This window comes from Panulirus ornatus, chromosome 19 (genome assembly GCF_036320965.1).
Source record: "Panulirus ornatus isolate Po-2019 chromosome 19, ASM3632096v1, whole genome shotgun sequence".
Classification (NCBI taxonomy): domain Eukaryota; kingdom Metazoa; phylum Arthropoda; class Malacostraca; order Decapoda; family Palinuridae; genus Panulirus; species Panulirus ornatus.
The window spans coordinates 46,408,287-46,428,599 of NC_092242.1; the positions used below are offsets into that span (position 1 = coordinate 46,408,287).

The following is a 20,313-nucleotide window of genomic DNA, read 5'->3' on the forward strand; positions in this document are numbered from 1 at the left end:
TATGTACATGTGTATATATGTATATGTCTGTGTGTGCATACATATGTATACGTTGAGATGTATAGGTATGTATATCTGTGTGTGTGGACGTGTATGTATATACATGTGTATGTGGGTGGGTTTGGCCATTCTTTCGTCTGTTTCCTTGTGCTACCTCGCTAACGCGGGAGACAGCGACAAAGCAAATCAAATAAATAAATAGAATGATATATTAGGGTGTCTAAATGTGTGTGGATGTAACCAAGATGAGAAAAAAGGAGAGATAAGTACTATGTTTGAAGAAAGGAACCTGGATGTTTTGGCTCTGAGTGAAACAAAGCTGAAGGGTAAAGGGGAAGAGTGGTTTGGGAATGTCTTTGGAGTAAAGGCAGGAGTTGGTGGGAGGACAAGAGAAAAGGAAGGAAAAGCACTACTCCTGAAAAAGGAGTTGTGGGCCTATGTGATAGAGTGTAAGAAAGGAAACTCTAGATTGATATGGGTACAAGTGAAAGTGCATGGAGAGAGATGGGTGATTATTAGTGCCTATGCACCTGGTCATGAGAAGAAAGACCATGAAAGGCAAGTGTATTGGGAGCAGCTGAGTAAGTGTGTTTGTAGCTTTGATGCACGAAACCAGGTTATAGTGATAGGTGATTTGAAAGCAATGGTTAGTAATGTGGCAGTTGAGGGTATAAATTGTGTACATGGGGTGTTCAGTGCTGTAAATAGAAAATGGTGAAGAGCTCATAGATTTGTGTGGTGACAAAGGACTGGTGACTGGGAATACCTGGTTTACAAATAGACATACATAAGTATAGGCATGTAAGTAGGAGAGATGGCCAGAGAGGCAGAGAGTGCTATTGGATTATGTGTCAATTGATAAGCGTGTGAAAGAGAGACTTTTGGATGTTAATGTGCTGAGAGGGGCAACTAGAAGGATGTCTGATAATCATCTTTTGGAGGCAAAGGTGAAGATTTGTAGAGGTTTCCAGAAAAGAAGAGAGAATGTTGGGGTGAAAAAAGTGGTGAGAGAAAGTGAGCTTGGAAAGCAATATGTGTTAGGAGGTACAAGGCGAGATTGAGTGCAGAATGGAAAAAGGTGAGGGCAAATGATGTAATGGGAGTGGAGGAGGAATGGGATGTATTTGGAGAAGCAGTGATGGCTTGAACGAAAGATGCTTGTGGCATGAGAAAGGTGGGAGATGAGCAGTTTAGAAAGGGATGAATAAATTAGATTATTAGTGAGAGAAGAGAGTGGCATTTGAATGATTTTTGCATGGAAGTAGAGCAAATGACTATGAGATGTATATAAGAAAGAGACAGGAGGTCATGAGAAAGGTGCAAGAGGTGAAAAAGAGGGCAAATGAGAGTTGGGGGGAAGAGAGTATCAGATTGGAGAAGAGCAGTGTGGTTTCAAAAGTGGTAGAGGATGTGTGGATCGGGTATTTGCTTTGCAGAATGTAAGTGAGAAGTACTTAGAAAAACAGATGGATTTGTATATAACATTTATGGATCTAGAGAAGGCATATGTTAAGAGTTGATAGAGATGCTGTTTGGAAGGAATTAAGAGTACCTGGAGTGGGAGGTAAGTTGCTAGAAACAGTGAAAAGTTTTCATCAAGGATGTAAGGCATGTGTGCGAGCAGGAAGAGAGGAGAGTAATTGGTTCCCAAAGAATGTCGGTTTGTGGCAGCAGTGCGTGATGTCTCCATGGTTGTTTAATTTGTTTATGAATGGGGTTATTAGAGAGGTGAATGCAAGAGTTTTGGAGAGAGGGGCAAGTATGCAGCCTGTTGTGGATGAAGGGGTTTGAGAAGTGAGTCAGTAGTTGTTCACTGGTGATACATGCTGGGGGCTGATTCAGGTGAGAAAATGCAGAAGTTGGTGGCTGAGTTTGGTAAAGTGTGCAAAAGAAGAAAGCTGAGAGTAAATGTGAATAAGAACAAGGTTACTAGGTTCAGTAAAGGTTGAGGGACAAGTTAACTGGGAGGTAAGTTCGAATGGAGAAAAAAATGCAGGAAATGAAGTGTTCTAGATATCTGGGAGTGGATTTAGTGGTGGATGGAACCATGGAAGTGGAAGTGAGTCACAAGGCGGGGGAGAGGGCAAAGGTTCTAGGAGCATTGAAGAATGTGTGGAAGGCGAAAACGTTATCTGTGCGAGCAAAAATGGGTATGTTCCAGGGAATAGTGGTTCCAACAATGCTATATGGTTGCGAGGTATGGGCTATAGATAGGGTTGTGCGGAGGAGGACGGATGTATTGATACTGAAATATTAGGACAATATGTGTGAGGTGATTTGATCGAGTAAGTAATGAAAGGGTAAGAGTGATGTGTGGTAATAAAAAGATTGTGGTTGAGAGAGCAGGTGAGAGTGCACTGAAATGGTTTGGTCACATTTGTATTGACCTTGACTAATATCAAGCTTATAATTCTTTGTGTATTTAATAACAGAAGATTGAATGATATTTTTCGTGGTATTGGAGTTAGAGTTAATAACCAAGATGGTATTACTCCAGTCAATACAATGATCGTAATTTTTATGTGATTAAACAGACCTTTGATTCTTGTTCTGTTCTTATACTATATCTATGCTGCTTAAGACTAACAGAAAGATCCTTACCAGTCTGCCCAAAATAAACTTGTCAAAATTTCTACAGTACCATGAGAAATATCACTGAATCTTTTATCATTCAATACACAAAGACTTATAACCTAAATATTAGTGAAGGTCTATTCAAATTAGATAGATTTATTGTTGATTTTTTTATCATACTTTGTTGCTGTCTCCCACATTAGCAAGGCAGCGCAAGGAAACAGACGAAAGAATGGCCCAACACACCCACATACACATGTATATACATACACATCCACAAACGCACATATACATACCTATACATTTCAACGTACACATATATATACATACATAGACATATACATATATACACATGTACATAATTCATACTTGCTGCCTTTATTCATTCCTGTTGCCACCCCGCCACACATGATAAAACAGCCCCCTCCCCACGCATGTGCACAAGGTAGCGCTAGGAAAAGACGACAAAAGCCACATTCGTTCACACTCAGTCTCTAGCTGTCATGTATAATGCACCGAAACCACAGCTCCCTTTCCACATCCAGGCCACACAACTTTCCAATGTTCCAATGTTTACCACAGATGCTTCACACGCCCTGGTTCAATCCACTGACAGCTCGTTGACCCCGTATTCCAATTCACTCTATTCCTTGCATGCCTTTCACCCTGCCACATGTTCAGGAGGTGTTGAGTGGTTGGTAAGGTTATTTAATGAATGCATGACTCATGGTGAGGTGCCTGAGGATTGGCGGAATGCTTGCATAGTGCCATTGTACAAAGGCAAAGGGGATAAAAGTGAGTGCTCAAATTACAGAGGTATAAGTTTGTTGAGTATTCCTGGGAAATTATATGGGAGGGTATTGATTGAGAGGGTGAAGGCATGTACAGAGCATCAGACTGGGGAGGAGCAGTGTGGTTTCAGAAGTGGTAGAGTATTCGTGGATCAGGTGTTTGTTTTGAAGAATTTATGTGAGAAATACTCAGAAACGCAAATGGATTTGTATGTAGCATTTATGGATCTGGAGAAGGCATATGATAGAGTTGACAGAGATGCTCTGTGGAAGGTATTAACAATATATGGTGTGGGATGCAAGTTGTTAGAAGCAGTGAAAAGTTTTTATCAAGGATGTAAGGCATATGTACGAGTAGGAACAGAGGAAAGTGATTGCTTCTCAGTGAATGTTGGTTTGCGGCTGGGGTGTGTAATGTCTCCATGGTTGTTTAATTTGTTTATGAATGGGGTTGTTAGGGAGGTGAATGGGAGAGTTCTGGAAAGAGGGGCAAGTATGCAGTCTGTTGTGGATGAGAGAGCTTGGGAAGTGAGTCAGTTGTTTTTCATTGATGATACAGCGCTGGTGGCTGATTTGGGTCAGAAACAGCAGAAGCTGGTGACTGAGTTTGGTAAAGTGTGTGAAAGAAGAAAGCTGAGAGTAAATGTGAGTAAGAGCAAAGATATTAGGTACAGTAGGGTTGAGGGAGAAATCAGTTGGGAGGTAAGTTTGAATGGAGAAAAACTGGAGGAGGTGAAGTGTTTTAGATATCTGGGAGTGGTTTTGGCAGTGGATGGAACCATGGAAATGGAAGCGAGTCATAGGGTGGGGGAAGGGGCGAAAGTTCCGGGAGCATTGAAAAATGTTTGGAAGAGGAGAACATTATCTTGGAAAGCAATAATGGGTATGCTTGGAGGAATAGTGTTTCCAACAATGTTATATGGTTGCGAGGCGTGGGCTATAGATAGAGTTGTGTGAAGGAGGGTGGATGTTCTGGAAATGAGATGTTTGAGGACAGTAGGTGGTGTGAGGTGGTTTGATTAAGTAACGAAAGGGTAAGAGAGATGTGTGGTATTAAAAAGAGTGTGGTCGAGAGAGCAGAAGAGGGTGTTTTGAAATGGTTTGGTCACATGGAGAGAATGAGTGAGGAAAGATTGACAAAGAGGATATATGCCTCGCAACCATATATCATTGTTGGAACCACTTTTCTTTCAAACCTACCTATTTTTGCTCTGAAATAATGTTCTCGCCTTTCACACATTCTTCAACCCTTGCAGGACTGTCGCCTCCACCCCCACCCTGTGACTCACTTCCACTTTCCTGGTTCCGTTCCCTGCCAATTCCACTCTCAGATATCTGAAACACTTCACTTCCTCCAATTTTTCTCCATTCAAACTTACCTCGCAATTGACTTGTCCCTCAACTGTACTGAATCTAATAATCGTGCTCTTATTCAAATTTACTCTCAGCTTTCTCCTTTCACACACTTTAACAAACTCAGTCACCAGCTTCTGCAGTTTGTCACCCGAATCATCCATCCACGCTGTATCATCAGTAAAATGCAAACGAGTCACTTGCCAAGCCCTCTTATCCACAACAAGCTGCATACTTGCCTCTCTCTCTCCAAAACTCTTACATTCACTTCCCTAACAACCCCATACACAAACAGATTAAACAACCCTGGAGACATAACGCACCCCTGCCGCAAACCGACATTCAGTGGGAACCAATCACTTTCCGCTCTTTCTACTCATACACATACCTAACATCCTCATTAAAAACTTTCCCTAACTCTCACTTCGCACCCCACCTTGACCAAAACACCAAATATTTGCCACTCTATCATCAAACACATTCAAACCTTAAAAATACTCACTCCATCTCCTTCTCACCTCACCACTACTTGTTATTACCTCCCCATTGGCCCCATTCACCGATATTCCCATTTGTCCTTCTGTCTTACGCACTTCGTTTACCTCCTTCCAAAATATCTTCTCATTCTTCCTAAAATTTAATGATACTCTCTCACCCCAACTCTCATTTGCCCTCATTTTCACCTCTTGCACCTTTCTCTTGACCACTTCCCTCTTCCTTATATACATATTCCAGTCATTTGCACTATTTCCCTGCAAAAATCGTGCAAATGCCTCTCGTTTCTCTTTCACTAACAATCTTACTTCTTCATCCCACCATAAAGTACCCTAGATCTTTCATTGATAAATCCCTTAAGTTAGCAAAGAAATCATTTTATAGAACTGAGCCCAAACCTCCCATTGACACCTAGAATCTTTTAGTTCTCCCTTTTGATAAAAATTTTACTTTACCTCCCATGTTGCTTAAATCCTTTAATGTAAATTGTCCTTCTGCCACAATAGTACTGTAAAGAATATCTTAATTAGGAATTCACCAGAAAATTCTCCTGGGTGCATCTATAAAGTGCCATGTTGAAATTGTGAAAAGCTTTATGTTGGGTAGACTGGTAAGGATCTTTCTGTTAGACTTAAGCAACATAAATATAGTATAAGAGTGGGACAAGAATCAAATGCCTTGATTTATCACGTTAAAAACTATGATCATTGTACTGACTGGAGTAATGCCATTTCAGTTATTAACTCTAACTCTATTACCACGAGAAATATCTTTCAATCTTCTATTATTAGATACACAAAGAATTATAATCTTAATATAAGCGATGGTCTGTGTTATTATTGATAAATTTCTAAACAATTCACCTTCTTGTCCATGTAATAAATTTATGATACGCTCGTTGTCTGTCTTAGACAATCGCATGTTTACCAAATTGCGTCCTAGCTATGCCTCTTCGTTGTATGTCAACTGACTTTTACATTTCTCGTGTCTCCCAAGATGATGTGATTATTACACGAAAGCGCACTTGGGAACTTATTGTTTTATTTTCTCCGTTTTGAAATGGTTTGGTCACGTGGAGAGAATGAGTAAGGAAAGATTGACCAAGAGGATATATGTGTCAGAGGTTGAGGGAATGAGGAGAAGTGGGAGACCAAATTGGAGATGGAAAGATGGAGTGAAAAAGATTTTGAGTGATCGGGACCTGAACATACAGGAGGGTGAAAGGCATGCAAGGAATAGAGTGAATTGGAACGATGTGGTATACCGGAGCCGACGTGCTGTCAATGGATTGAACCAGGGAATGTGAAGCGTCTGGAGTATGCCATGGAAAGTTCTGTGGAGCCTGGATGTGGAAAGGGAGCTGTGGTTTCGGTGCATTATTACATGACAGCTAGAGACTGAGTGTGAACGAAAGTGGCCTTTGTTGTTTTTTCCTAGCGCTACCTCGCGCACATTTGGGGGAGGGGGTTGTTATTTCATGTGTGGCAGGGTGGCGATGGAAATGAATAAAGGCAGACAGTATGAATTATGTACATGTATATATATGTATATGTCTGTGTGTGTATATATATATGTATACGTTGAGATGTATAGGTATATATATTTGCATGTGTGGATGTGTATGTATATACATGTGTATGTTTGTCACTTGGGCCATTCTTTCGTCTGTTTCCTTGCACTACCTCGCTAACGTGGGAGAAAGCGACAAAGCAAAATGAAAAAAAAAATATATATCATATCTGATGCTCTGTACATACCTTCACCCTCTCAATCAATACCCTCCCATATAATTTACCAGGAATACTCAACAAACTTATACCTCTGTAATTTGAGCATTCACTCTTATCCCCTTTGCCTTTGTACGATGGCACTATGCATGCATTCCGCCAATCCTCTGGCACCTCACCATGAATCATACATACATTAAATAACTTTACCAACCAGTCAACAATACAGTCACCTCCTTTTTTAATAAATTCCACTGCAATACCATCCAAACCATCTGCCTTGCCGGCTTTCATCTTCCGCAAAGCTTTTACTACATCTTCTCTGTTTACCAAATCATTTTTCCTAACCCTCTCACCAAAACACCACCTCGACCAAAACACCCTATATCTGCCACTCTACCATCAAACACATTCAACATACCTTTAAAATACTCACTCCATCTCCTTCTCACATCACCACTACTTGTTATCACCTCCCCATTAGCCCCCTTCACTGAAGTTCCCATTTGCTCCCTTGTCTTACACACTTTATTTACCTCCTTCCAGAACATCTTTTTATTCTCCCTAAAATGTGGTTTCAGAAGTGGTAGAGGATGTGTGGATCAGGTGTTTGCTTTCAAGAATGTATCTGGGAAATACTTAGAAAAGCAAATGGATTTGTATGTAGCATTTATGGATCTGGAGAAGGCATATGATAGAGCTGATAGAGATGCTCTGTGGAAGGTACGAAGAATATATGGTGTGGGAGGCAAGTTGTTAGAAGCAGTGAAAAGTTTTTATCGAGGATGTAAGACATGTGTACGTGTAGGAAAAGAGGAAAGTGATTGGTTCTCAGTAAATGTAGGTTTGCGGCAGGGGTATGTGATGTCTCCATGGTTGTTTAATTTGTTTATGGATGGGGTTGTTAGAGAGGTGAATGCAAGAGTTTTGCAAAGAGGGGCAAGTATGCAGTCTGTTGGGGATGAGAGAGCTTGGGAAGTGAGTCAGTTGTTGTTCGCTGATGATACAGCGCTGGTGACTGATTCATGTGAGAAACTGCAAAAGCTGGTGACTGAGTTTGGTAAAGTGTGTGAAAGAAGAAAGTTAAGAGTAAATGTGAATAAGAGCAAGGTTATTAGGTACAGTAGGCTTGAGGGTCAAGTCAATTGGGAGGTAAGTTTGAATGGAGAAAAACTGGATGAAGTAAAGTGTTTTAGATATCTGGGAGTGGATCTGGCAGCAGATGGAACCATGGAAGCGGAAGTGAATCATAGGGTGGGGCAGGGGGCGAAAATCCTGGGAGCCTTGAAGAATGTTTGGAAGTCGAGAACATTATCTCCGAAAGCAAAAATGGGTATGTTTGAAGGAATAGTGGTTCCAACAATGTTGTATGGTTGCGAGGCGTGGGCTATGGATAGAGTTGTGCGCTGGAGGATGGATGTGCTGGAAATGAGATGTTTGAGGACAATATGTGGTGTGAGGTGGTTTAATCGAGTAAGTAATGTAAGGGTAAGAGAGATGTGTGGAAATAAAAGGAGCGTGGTTGAGAGAGCAGAAGAGGGTGTTTTGAAATGGTTTGGGCACATGGAGAGAATGAGTGAGGAAAGATTGACCAAGAGGATATATGTGTCGGAGGTGGAGGGAACGAGGAGAAGTGGGAGACCAAATTGGAGGTGGAGAGATAGAGTGAAAAAGATTTTGACTGATCGGGGCCTGAACATGCAGGAGGGTGAAAGGAGGGCAAAGAATAGATTGAACTGGATCGATGTGGTATACCGGGGTCGACGTGCTGTCAAAGGATTGAATCAGGGCATGTGAAGCGTCTGGGGTAAACCATGGAAAGTTCTGTGGGGAGCTGTGGTTTCGGGCATTATTACATGACAGCCAGAGACTGAGTGTGAACGAATGGGGCCTTTGTTGTCTTTTCCTGGCGCTACCTCGCACACATGAGGGGGGAGGGGGATGTTATTCCATGCAAAATAATAATAATAATAATATATCATATGTATTACACTTTGTCGCTGTCTCCAGCGTTAGCGAGGTAGTGCAAGGAAACGGACAAAAGAATGGCCCAACCCACCCACATACACATGTATATACATACACGTCCACACATGCACATATACATACCTATACATCTCAACGTATACATATATATATTTATTTATTATTTATATTTATTGTGCTTTGTCGCTGTCTCCCACGTTTGCGAAGTAGCGCAAGGATACAGACGAAAGAAATGGCCCAACCCACCCCCATACACATGTATATACATACACGTCCAGAGACGCAAATATACATACCTATACATCTCAATGTACACATATATATACACACACAGACACATATATATATACCCATGCACACAATTCACACTGTCTGCCTTTATTCATTCCCATCGCCACCTCGCCACACATGGAATACCATCCCCCTCCCCCCTTATGTGTGCGAGGTAGCGCTAGGAAAAGACAACAAAGGCCCCATTCGTTCACACTCAGTCTCTAGCTGTCATGCAATAATGCCCAAAACCACAGCTCCCTTTCCACATCCAGGCCCCACACAACTTTCCATGGTTTACCTAATATATATATATATATATATATATATATATATATATATATATATATATATATATATATATATATATATATATATCTTTTTCTTTTCTTTTAAACTATCCGCCATTTCCTGCGTTAGCGAGGTAGCGTTAGGAACAGAGGACTGGGTCTTTTTTTTGGAATATCCTCACCTGGCCCCCTCCATTCTTTCTTTTTGAAAATTAAAAAAAAAAAAAAAAACGAGAGGGGAGGATTTCCAGCCCCCCGCTCCCTCCCCTTTTAGTCGCCTTCTTCGACACGCAGGGAATACGTGGGAAGTATTAATATATATATTTTTTTTTAATTTTCCAAAAGAAGGAACAGAGGGGGCCATGTGAGGATATTCCAAAAAAGGCCCAGTCCTCTATTCTTAATGCTACCTCGCTAACGCGGGAAATGGCGAACAGTTTAAAATATATATATATATATATATATATATATATATATATATATATATATGTCTTTTTTTTTTCTTTCTTTTTTTATACTTTGTCGCTGTCTCCCGCGTTTGCGAGGTAGCGCAAGGAAACAGACGAAAGAAATGGCCCCCCCCCCCATACACATGTATATACATACGTCCACACACGCAAATATACATACCTACACAGCTTTCCATGGTTTACCCCAGACGCTTCACATGCCTTGCTTCAATCCACTGACAGCACGTCGACCCCGGTATACCACATCGCTCCAATTCACTCTATTCCTTGCCCTCCTTTCACCCTCCTGCATGTTCAGGCCCCGATCACACAAAATCTTTTTCACTCCATCTTTCCACCTCCAATTTGGTCTCCCTCTTCTCCTTGTTCCCTCCACCTCCGACACATATATCCTCTTGGTCAATCTTTCCTCACTCATCCTCTCCATGTGCCCAAACCACTTCAAAACACCCTCTTCTGCTCTCTCAACCACGCTCTTTTTATTTCCACACATCTCTCTTACCCTTATGTTACTCACTCGATCAAACCACCTCACACCACACATTGTCCTCAACATCTCATTTCCAGCACATCCATCCTCCTGCGCACAACTCTATCCATAGCCCACGCCTCGCAACCATACAACATTGTTGGAACCACTATTCCTTCAAACATACCCATTTTTGCTTTCCGAGATAATGTTCTCGACTTCCACACATTCTTCAAGGCCCACAGGATTTTCGCCCCCTCCCCCACCCTATGATCCACTTCCGCTTCCATGGTTCCATCCGCTGCCAGATCCACTCCCAGATATCTAAAACACTTCACTTCCTCCAGTTTTTCTCCATTCAAACTCACCTCCCAACTGACTTGACCCTCAACCCTACTGTACCTAATAACCTTGCTCTTATTCACATTTACTCTTAACTTTCTTCTTCCACACACTTTTCCAAACTCAGTCACCAGCTTCTGCAGTTTCTCACATGAATCAGCCACCAGCGCTGTATCATCAGCGAACAACAACTGACTCACTTCCCAAGCTCTCTCATCCCCAACAGACTTCATACTTGCCCCTCTTTCCAAAACTCTTGCATTTACCTCCCTAACAACCCCATCCATAAACAAATTAAACAACCATGGAGACATCACACACCCCTGCCGCAAACCTACATTCACTGAGAACCAATCACTTTCCTCTCTTCCTACACGTACACATGCCTTACATCCTCGATAAAAACTTTTCACTGCTTCTAACAACTTTCCTCCCACACCATATATTCTTAATACCTTCCACAGAGCATCTCTATCAACTCTATCATATGCCTTCTCCAGATATATAAATGCTACATACAAATCCATTTGCTTTTCTAAGTATTTCTCACATACATTCTTCAAAGCAAACACCTGATCCACACATCCTCTACCACTTCTGAAACCACACTGCTCATCCCCAATCTGATGCTCTGTACATGCCTTCACCCTCTCAATCAATACCCTCCCATATAATTTACCAGGAATACTCAACAAACTTATACCTCTGTAATTTGAGCACTCACTCTTATCCCCTTTGCCTTTGTACAATGGCACTATGCACGCATTCCGCCAATCCTCAGGCACCTCACCATGAGTCATACATACATTAAATAACCTTACCAACCAGTCAACAATACAGTCACCCCCTTTTTTAATAAATTCCACTGCAATACCATCCAAACCTGCTGCCTTGCCGGCTTTCATCTTCCGCAAAGCTTTCACTACCTCTTCTCTGTTTACCAAATCATTTTCCCTAACCCTCTCACTTTGCACACCACCTCGACCAAAACACCCTATATCTGCCACTCTATCATCAAACACATTCAACAAATATATATATATATATATATATATATATATATATATATATATATATATATATATATAGAAAAGCAAATGGATTTGTATGTAGCATTTATGGATCTGGAGAAGGCATATGATAGAGTTGATAGAGATGCTCTGTGGAAGGTATTAAGAATATATGGTGTGAGAGGCAAGTTGTTAGAAGCAGTGAAAAGTTTTTATCGAGGATGTAAGGCATGTGTACGTGTAGGAAGAGAGGAAAGTGATTGGTTCTCAGTGAATGTAGGATTGCGGCAAGGGTGTGTGATGTCTCCATGGTTGTTTAATTTGTTTATGGATGGGGTTGTTAGGGAGGTGAATGCAAGAGTTTTGGAAAGAGGGGCAAGTATGAAGTCTGTTGGGGATGAGAGAGCTTGGGAAGTGAGTCAGTTGTTGTTCGCTGATGATACAGCGCTGGTGGCTGATTCATGTGAGAAACTGCAGAAGCTGGTGACTGAGTTTGGTAAAGTGTGTGAAAGAAGAAAGTTAAGAGTAAATGTGAATAAGAGCAAGGTTATTAGGTACAGTAGGGTTGAGGGTCAAGTCAATTGGGAGGTAAGTTTGAATGGAGAAAAACTGGAGGAAGTAGTGTTTTAGATATCTGGGAGTGGATCTGGCAGCGGATGGAACCATGGATGCGGAAGTGGATCATAGGGTGGGGGAGGGGGCGAAAATCCTGGGAGCCTTGAAGAATGTGTGGAAGTCGAGAACATTATCTCGGAAAGCAAAAATGGGTTTGTTTGAAGGAATAGTGGTTCCAACAATGTTGTATGGTTGCGAGGCGAGGGCTATGGATAGAGTTGTGCGCAGGAGGGTGGATGTGCTGGAAATGAGATGTTTGAGGACAATGTGTGGTGTGAGGTGGTTTGATTGAGTAAGTAACGTAAGGGTAAGAGAGATGTGTGGAAATAAAAAGAGCGTGGTTGAGAGAGCAGAAGAGGGTGTTTTGAAATGGTTTGGGCACATGGAAAGAATGAGTGAGGAAAGATTGACCAAGAGGATATATGTGTCGGAGGTGGAGGGAACGAGGAGAAGTGGGAGACCAAATTGGAGGTGGAAAGATGGAGTGAAAAAGATTTTGTGTGATCGGGGCCTGAACATGCAGGAGGGTGAAAGGAGGGCAAGGAATAGAGTGAATTGGATCGATGTGGTATACCGGGGTTGACGTGCTGTCAGTGGATTGGATCAGGGCATGTGAAGCGTCTGGGGTAAACCATGGAAAGCTGTGTAGGTATGTATATTTGCGTGTGTGGACGTGTATGTATATACATGTGTATGGGGGTGGGTTGGGCCATTTCTTTCGTCTGTTTCCTTGCGCTACCTCACAAACGCGGGAGACAGTGACAAAGCAAAAAAAAAATATATATATATATTTTTTTTCATACTATTCGCCATCTCCCGCATTAGCGAGGTTGCGATATATATATATATATATATATATATATATATATATATATTTTTATCTTTGTTTCCCATGTTGCCATTTCCTGCTCTAGCAAGTTAGTGCCAGGAACAGATGTAGAAAGGCCACTTTTGGTCACATCCATTCTCTATCTGTCATGTGTAATGCATTGAAACAACTGCTCCCTATTGACAACCAGGCCACATAGAGCTTTCCATGTTTACCTTGGACATTCACATGCTTTGGTTCGGTCCATTGAGACCACGTCAACCTTATTATGCCGCATCATTCGTGTTAACTTTATCCCATGCCATTGCAATTCATTCTATCCTGTGGATGACTCACTTTTCTGCCAAGCCTCTTATATCCAAGGAGCATGCAATGTCTGGGCAGGTGCCCTTTCAAAATTTAACTGTTAATAGAAATGTCTTTAGGGAAAATTGCTTACAACTGGATTCTTTCTTTACTAGTGGTGACTCAAGTTAATATCTCTGCCAAAAGAGCCAACATGCTACTGCCTACGTATATTTAGTATGTATCATGCAGGGGGAGGGGGTTGTTATTTCATGTGTGGCAGGGTGGCGACAGGAATGAATAAGGGCAGACAGTATGAAATATGTACATGTGTATATATATGTATATGTCGGTGTGTGTATATATATGTATACGTTGAGATGTATATGTGCGTGTGTGGATGTGTATATATATACATGTATATGTGGGTGGGTTGGGCCATTCTTTTGTCTGTTTCCTTGTGCTACCTCGCTAAGGCAGGAGACAGCGACAAAGTATGATACATAGAATATATATATATATATATATATATATATATATATATATATATATATATATGTGAGTGAAAGAAGAAAGTTAAGAGTAAATGTGAATAACAGCAAGGTTATTAGGTACAGTAGGGTTGAGGGTCAAGTCAATTGGGAGGTAAGTTTGAATGGAGCAAAACTGGAGGAAGTAAAGTGTTTTAGATATCTGGGAGTGGATCTGGCAGCGGATGGAACCATGGAAGCAGAAGTGGATCATAGGGTGGGGGAGGGGGCGAAAATCCTGGGAGCCTTGAAGAATGTGTGGAAGTCGAGAACATTATCTCGGAAAGCAAAAATGGGTATGTTTGAAGGAATAGTGGTTCCAACAATGTTGTATGGTTGCGAGGCGTGGGCTATGGATAGAGTTGTGCGCAGGAGGATGGATGTGCTGGAAATGAGATGTTTGAGGACAATGTGTGGTGTGAAGTGGTTTGATCGAGTAAGTAACGTAAGGGTAAGAGAGATGTGTGGAAATAAAAAAAATATATATATATATATATATATATATATATATATATCTACACAGCTTTCCATGGTTTACCCCAGACGCTTCACATGCCCTGATTCAATCCACTGGCAGCACGTCAACCCCTGTATACCACATCGATCCAATTCACTTTATTCCTTGCCCTCCTTCCACCCTCCTGCATGTTCAGGCCCCGATCACACAAAATCTTTTTCACTCCATCTTTCCACCTCCAATTTCGTCTCCCACTTCTCCTCGTTCCCTCCACCTCCGACACATATATCCTCTTGGTCAATCTTTCCTCACTCATTCTCTCCATGGGCCCAAACCATTTCAAAACACCCTCTTCTGCTCTCTCAACCACGCTCTTTTTATTTCCACACATCTCTCTTACCCATACGTTACTTACTCGATATATATATATAAATATATATATATATATATATATATATATATATATATATATATATATATATATATATATATATATATATATCTTTCTTTCATACTATTCGCCATTTCCCGCATTAGCGAGGTTGCGTTAAGAACAAAGGACTGGACCTTTGAGGGAATATCCTCAAATGGCCCCCTTCTCTGTCCTTTCTTTTGGAAAATTAAAAAAAAAAAAACGAGAGGGGAGGATTTCCAGCCCCCCGCTCCCTTCCCTTTTAGTCGCCTTCTACGACACGCAGGGAATACGTGGGAAGTATTCTTTCTCCCCTATCCCCAGGGATAATATATATATATATACACTCGATATATATATATATATATATATATATATATATATTTTTTTTTTTGCTTTGTCGCTGTCTCCCGCGTTTGCGAGGTAGCGCAAGGAAACAGACGAAAGGAATGGCCCAACCCACCCCCATACACATGCCTTGATTCAATCCACTGACAGCACGTCAACCCCGGTATACCACATCGCTCCAATTCACTCTATTCTTTGCCCTCCTTTCACCCTCCTGCATGTTCAGGCCCCGATCACACAAAATCTTTTTCACTCCATCTTTCCACCTCCAATTTGGTCTAACTCTTCTCCTCATTCCCTCCACCTCCGACACATATATCCTCTTGGTCAATATTTCCTCACTCATTCTCTCCATGTGACCAAACCATTTCAAAACACCCTCTTCTGCTCTCTTAACCACGCTCTTTTTATTTCCACACATCTCTCTTACCCTTACGTTACTTACTCGATCAAACCACCTCACACCACACATTGTCCTCAAACATCTCATTTCCAGCACATCCATCCTCCTGCGCACAACTCTATCCATAGTCCACGCCTCGCAACCATACAACATTGTTGGAACCACTATTCCTTCAAACATACCCATTTTTGCTTTCCGAGATAATGTTCTCGACTTCCACACATTCTTCAAGGCTCCCAGAATTTTCGCCCCCTCCCCCACCCTATGATCCACTTCCGCTTCCATGGTTCCATCCGCTGCCAGATCCACTCCCAGATATCTAAAACACTTCACTTCCTCCAGTTTTTCTCCATTCAAACTCACCTCCCAACTGAATTGACCCTCAACCCTACTGTACCTAATAACCTAATATATATATATATATATATATATATATATATATATATATATATATATATATATATATATATATATATATATATATTTTGCTTTGTCGCTGTCTCCCGCGTTTGCGAGGTAGCGCAAGGAAACAGAAGAAAGAAATGGCCCAACCCACCCCCATACACATGTATATACATACACGTCCACACACGCAAATATACATACCTACACAGCTTTCCATGGTTTACCCCAGACGCTTCACATGCCCTGATTCAATCCACTGACAGCACGTCAACCCCGGTATACCACATCGCTCCAATTCACTCTATTCCTTGCCCTCCTTTCACCCTCCTGCATGTTCAGGCCCCGATCACACAAAATCTTTTTCACTCCATCTTTCCACCTCCAATTTGGTCTCCCACTTCTCCTCGTTCCCTCCACCTCCGACACATATATCCTCTTGGTCAATCTTTCTTCACTCATTCTCTCCATGGGCCCAAACCATTTCAAAACACCCTCTTCTGCTCTCTCAACCACACTCTTTTTATTTCCACACATCTCTCTTACCCTTACGTTACTTACTCGATCAAACCACTTCACACCACACATTGTCCTCAAACATCTCATTTCCAGCACATCCATCCTCCTGCGCACAACTCTATCCATAGCCCACGCCTCGCAACCATACAACATTGTTGGAACCACTATTCCTTCAAACATACACATTTTTGCTTTCCGAGATAATGTTCTCGACTTCCAAACATTCTTCAAGGCTCCAAGGATTTTCGCCCCCTCCCCCACCCTATGATCCACTTCCGCTTCCATGATTCCATCCGCTGACAGATCCACTCCCAGATATCTAAAATACTTTACTTCCTCCAGTTTTTCTCCATTCAAACTTACCTCCCAATTGACTTGACCCACAACCCTACTATACCTAATAACCTTGCTCTCATTCACATTTACTCTTAACTTTCTTCTTTCACACACTTTACCAAACTCAGTCACCAGCTTCTGCAGTTTCTCACATGAATCAGCCACCAGCGCTGTATCATCAGTGAACAACAACTGACTCACTTCCCAAGCTCTCTCATCCCCAACAGACTTCAAACTTGCCCCTCTTTCCAAAACTCTTGCATTCACCTCCCTAACAACCCCATCCATAAACAAATCAAACAACCATGGAGACATCACACACCCCCACCGCAAACCTACATTCACTGAGAACCAGTCACTTTCCTCTCTTCCTACACGTACACATGTCTTACATCATCGATAAAAACTTTTCACTGCTTCTAACAACTTGCCTCCCACACCATATATTCTTAATACCTTCCACAGAGCATCTCTATCAGCTCTATCATATGCCTTCTCCAGATCCATAAATGCTACATACAAATCCATTTGCTTTTCTAAGTATTTCTCACATACATTCTTCAAAGCAAACACCTGATCCACACATCCTCTACCACTTCTCAAACCATACTGCTCTTCCCCAATCTGATGCTCTGTACATGCCTTCACCCTCTCAATCAATACCCTTCCATATAATTTACAAGGAATACTCAACAAACTTATACCTCTGTAATTTGAGCACACACTCTTATCCCCTTTGCCTTTGTACAATGGTACTATGCATGCATTCCACCAATCCTCAGGCACCTCACCATGAGTCATTTTTTTTTTTTTTTTTTTTTTTTTTTTTTACTTTGTCGCTGTCTCCCGCGTTTGCGAGGTAGCGCAAGGAAACAGACGAAAGAAATGGCCCAACCCCCCCCATACACATGTATATACATACGTCCACACACGCAAATATACATACCTACACAGCCTTCCATGGTTTTCCCCAGACGCTTCACATGCCCTGATTCAATCCACTGACAGCACGTTAACCCCGGTATACCACATCGCTCCAATTCACTCTATTCCTTGCCCTCCTTTCACCCTCCTGCATGTTCAGGCCCCGATCACACAAAATCTTTTTCACTCCATCTTTCCACCTCCAATTTGGTCTCCCTCTTCTCCTCGTTCCCTCCACCTCCGACACATATATCCTCTTGGTCAATCTTTCCTCACTCATTCTCTCCATGTGCCCAAACCACTTCAAAACACCCTCCTCTGCTCTCTCAACCACGCTCTTTTTATTTCCACACATTTCTCTTACCCTTACGTTACTCACTCGATCAAACCACCTCACACCACACATTGTCCTCAAACATCTCATTTCCAGCACATCCATCCTCCTGCGCACAACTCTATCCATAGCCCACGCCTCGCAACCATACAACATTGTTGGAACCACTATTCCTTCAAACATACCCATTTTTGCTTTCCGAGATAATGTTCTCGACTTCCACACATTCTTCAAGGCCCCCAGAATTTTCGCCCCCTCCCCCACCCTATGATCCACTTCCGCTTCCATGGTTCCATCCGCTGCCAGATCCACTCCCAGATATCTAAAACACTTCACTTCCTCCAGTTTTTCTCCATTCAAACTCACCTCCCAATTGACTTGACCCTCAACCCTACTGTACCTAATAACCTTGCTCTTATTCACATTTACTCTTAACTTTCTTCTTCCACACACTTTACCAAACTCAGTCACCAGCTTCTGCAGTTTCTCACATGAATCAGCCACCAGCGCTGTATCATCAGCGAACAACAACTGACTCACTTCCCAAGCTCTCTCATCCCCAACAGACTTCATACTTGCCCCTCTTTCCAAAACTCTTGCATTTACCTCCCTAACAGCCCCATCCATAAACAAATTAAACAACCATGGAGACATCATACATACATTAAATAACCTTACCAACCAGTCAATAATACAGTCACCCCCTTTTTTAATAAATTCCACTGCAATACCATCCAAACCTGCTGCCTTGCCGGCTTTCATCTTCCGCAAAGCTTTTACTACCTCTTCTCTGTTTACCAAATCATTTTCCCTAACCCTCTCACTTTGCACACCACCTCGACCAAAACACCCTATATCTGCCACTCTATCATCAAACACATTCAACAAACCTTCAAAATACTCACTCCATCTCCTTCTCACATCACCACTACTTGTTATCACCTCCCCATTTGTGCCCTTCACTGAAGTTCCCATTTGCTCCCTTGTCTTACGCACTTTATTTACCTCCTTCCAGAACATCTTTTTATTCTCCCTATAATTTTATGATACTCTCTCACCCCAACTCTCATTTGCCCTCTTTTTCACCTCTTGCACCTTTCTCTTGACCTCCTGTCTCTTTCTTTTATACATCTCCCACTCAATTGCATTTTTTCCCTGCAAAAATCGTCCAAATGCCTCTCTCTTCTCTTTCATTAATAATCTTACTTCTTCATCCCACCACTCACTACCCTTTCTAATCAACCCACCTCCCACTCTTCTCATGCCACAAGCATCTTTTGCGCAATCCATCACTGCTTCCCTAAATACATCCCATTCCTCCCCCACTCCCCTTACTTCCATTGTTCTCACCTTTTTCTATTCTGTACTCAGTCTCTCCTGGTACTTCCTCACACAAGTCTCCTTCCCAAGCTCAGTTACTCTCACCACCCTCTTCACCACAACATTCACTCTTCTTTTCTGAAAACCCATACAAATCTTCACCTTAGCCTCCACAAGATAACGATCAGACATCCCTCCAGTTGCACCTCCCAGCACATTAACATCCAAAAGTCTCTCTTTTGCGCACCTGTCAATTAACACGTAATCCAATAACGCTCTCTGGCCATCTCTCCTACTTACAGACATATACTTATGTATATCTCGCTTTTTAAACCAGGTATTCCCAATCACCAGTCCTTTTTCAGCACATAAATCTACAAGCTCTTCACCATTTCCATTTACAACACTGAACACCCCATGTATACCAATTATTATTATATATATATATATATATATATATATATATATATATATATATATATATATATATATATATATATATATATATATGTATACACACACACACACAGACATATACATATATACACATGTACATAATTCATACTGTCTGCCCTAATTCATTCCCATCGCCACCCCGCCACACATGAAATGAAAACCCCCTCCCCCGGCATGTGAGCAAGGTAGCGCTAGGAAAGACAACAAAGGCCACATTTGTTCACACTCAGTCTCTAGCTGTCATATATAATGCACCATAACCTCAGCTCCCTTTCCACATCCAGGCTCCACAGAACTTTCCATGGCTTACCCAAGATGCTTCACATGCCCTGGTTCAATCCATTGACAGCATGTCGACCCCGGTAT

General features: G+C 41.8%; 1 protein-coding gene across 1 annotated transcript in view; it reads right to left on the minus strand.

Annotated features, from left to right (window-relative positions):
* The window catches only part of LOC139755483 (2-oxoadipate dehydrogenase complex component E1-like), a 526,829-nt gene that overhangs the window by 490,667 nt on the left and 15,849 nt on the right, over nt 1–20,313 (minus strand). The gene's annotated exons all lie outside the window — the stretch shown is intronic.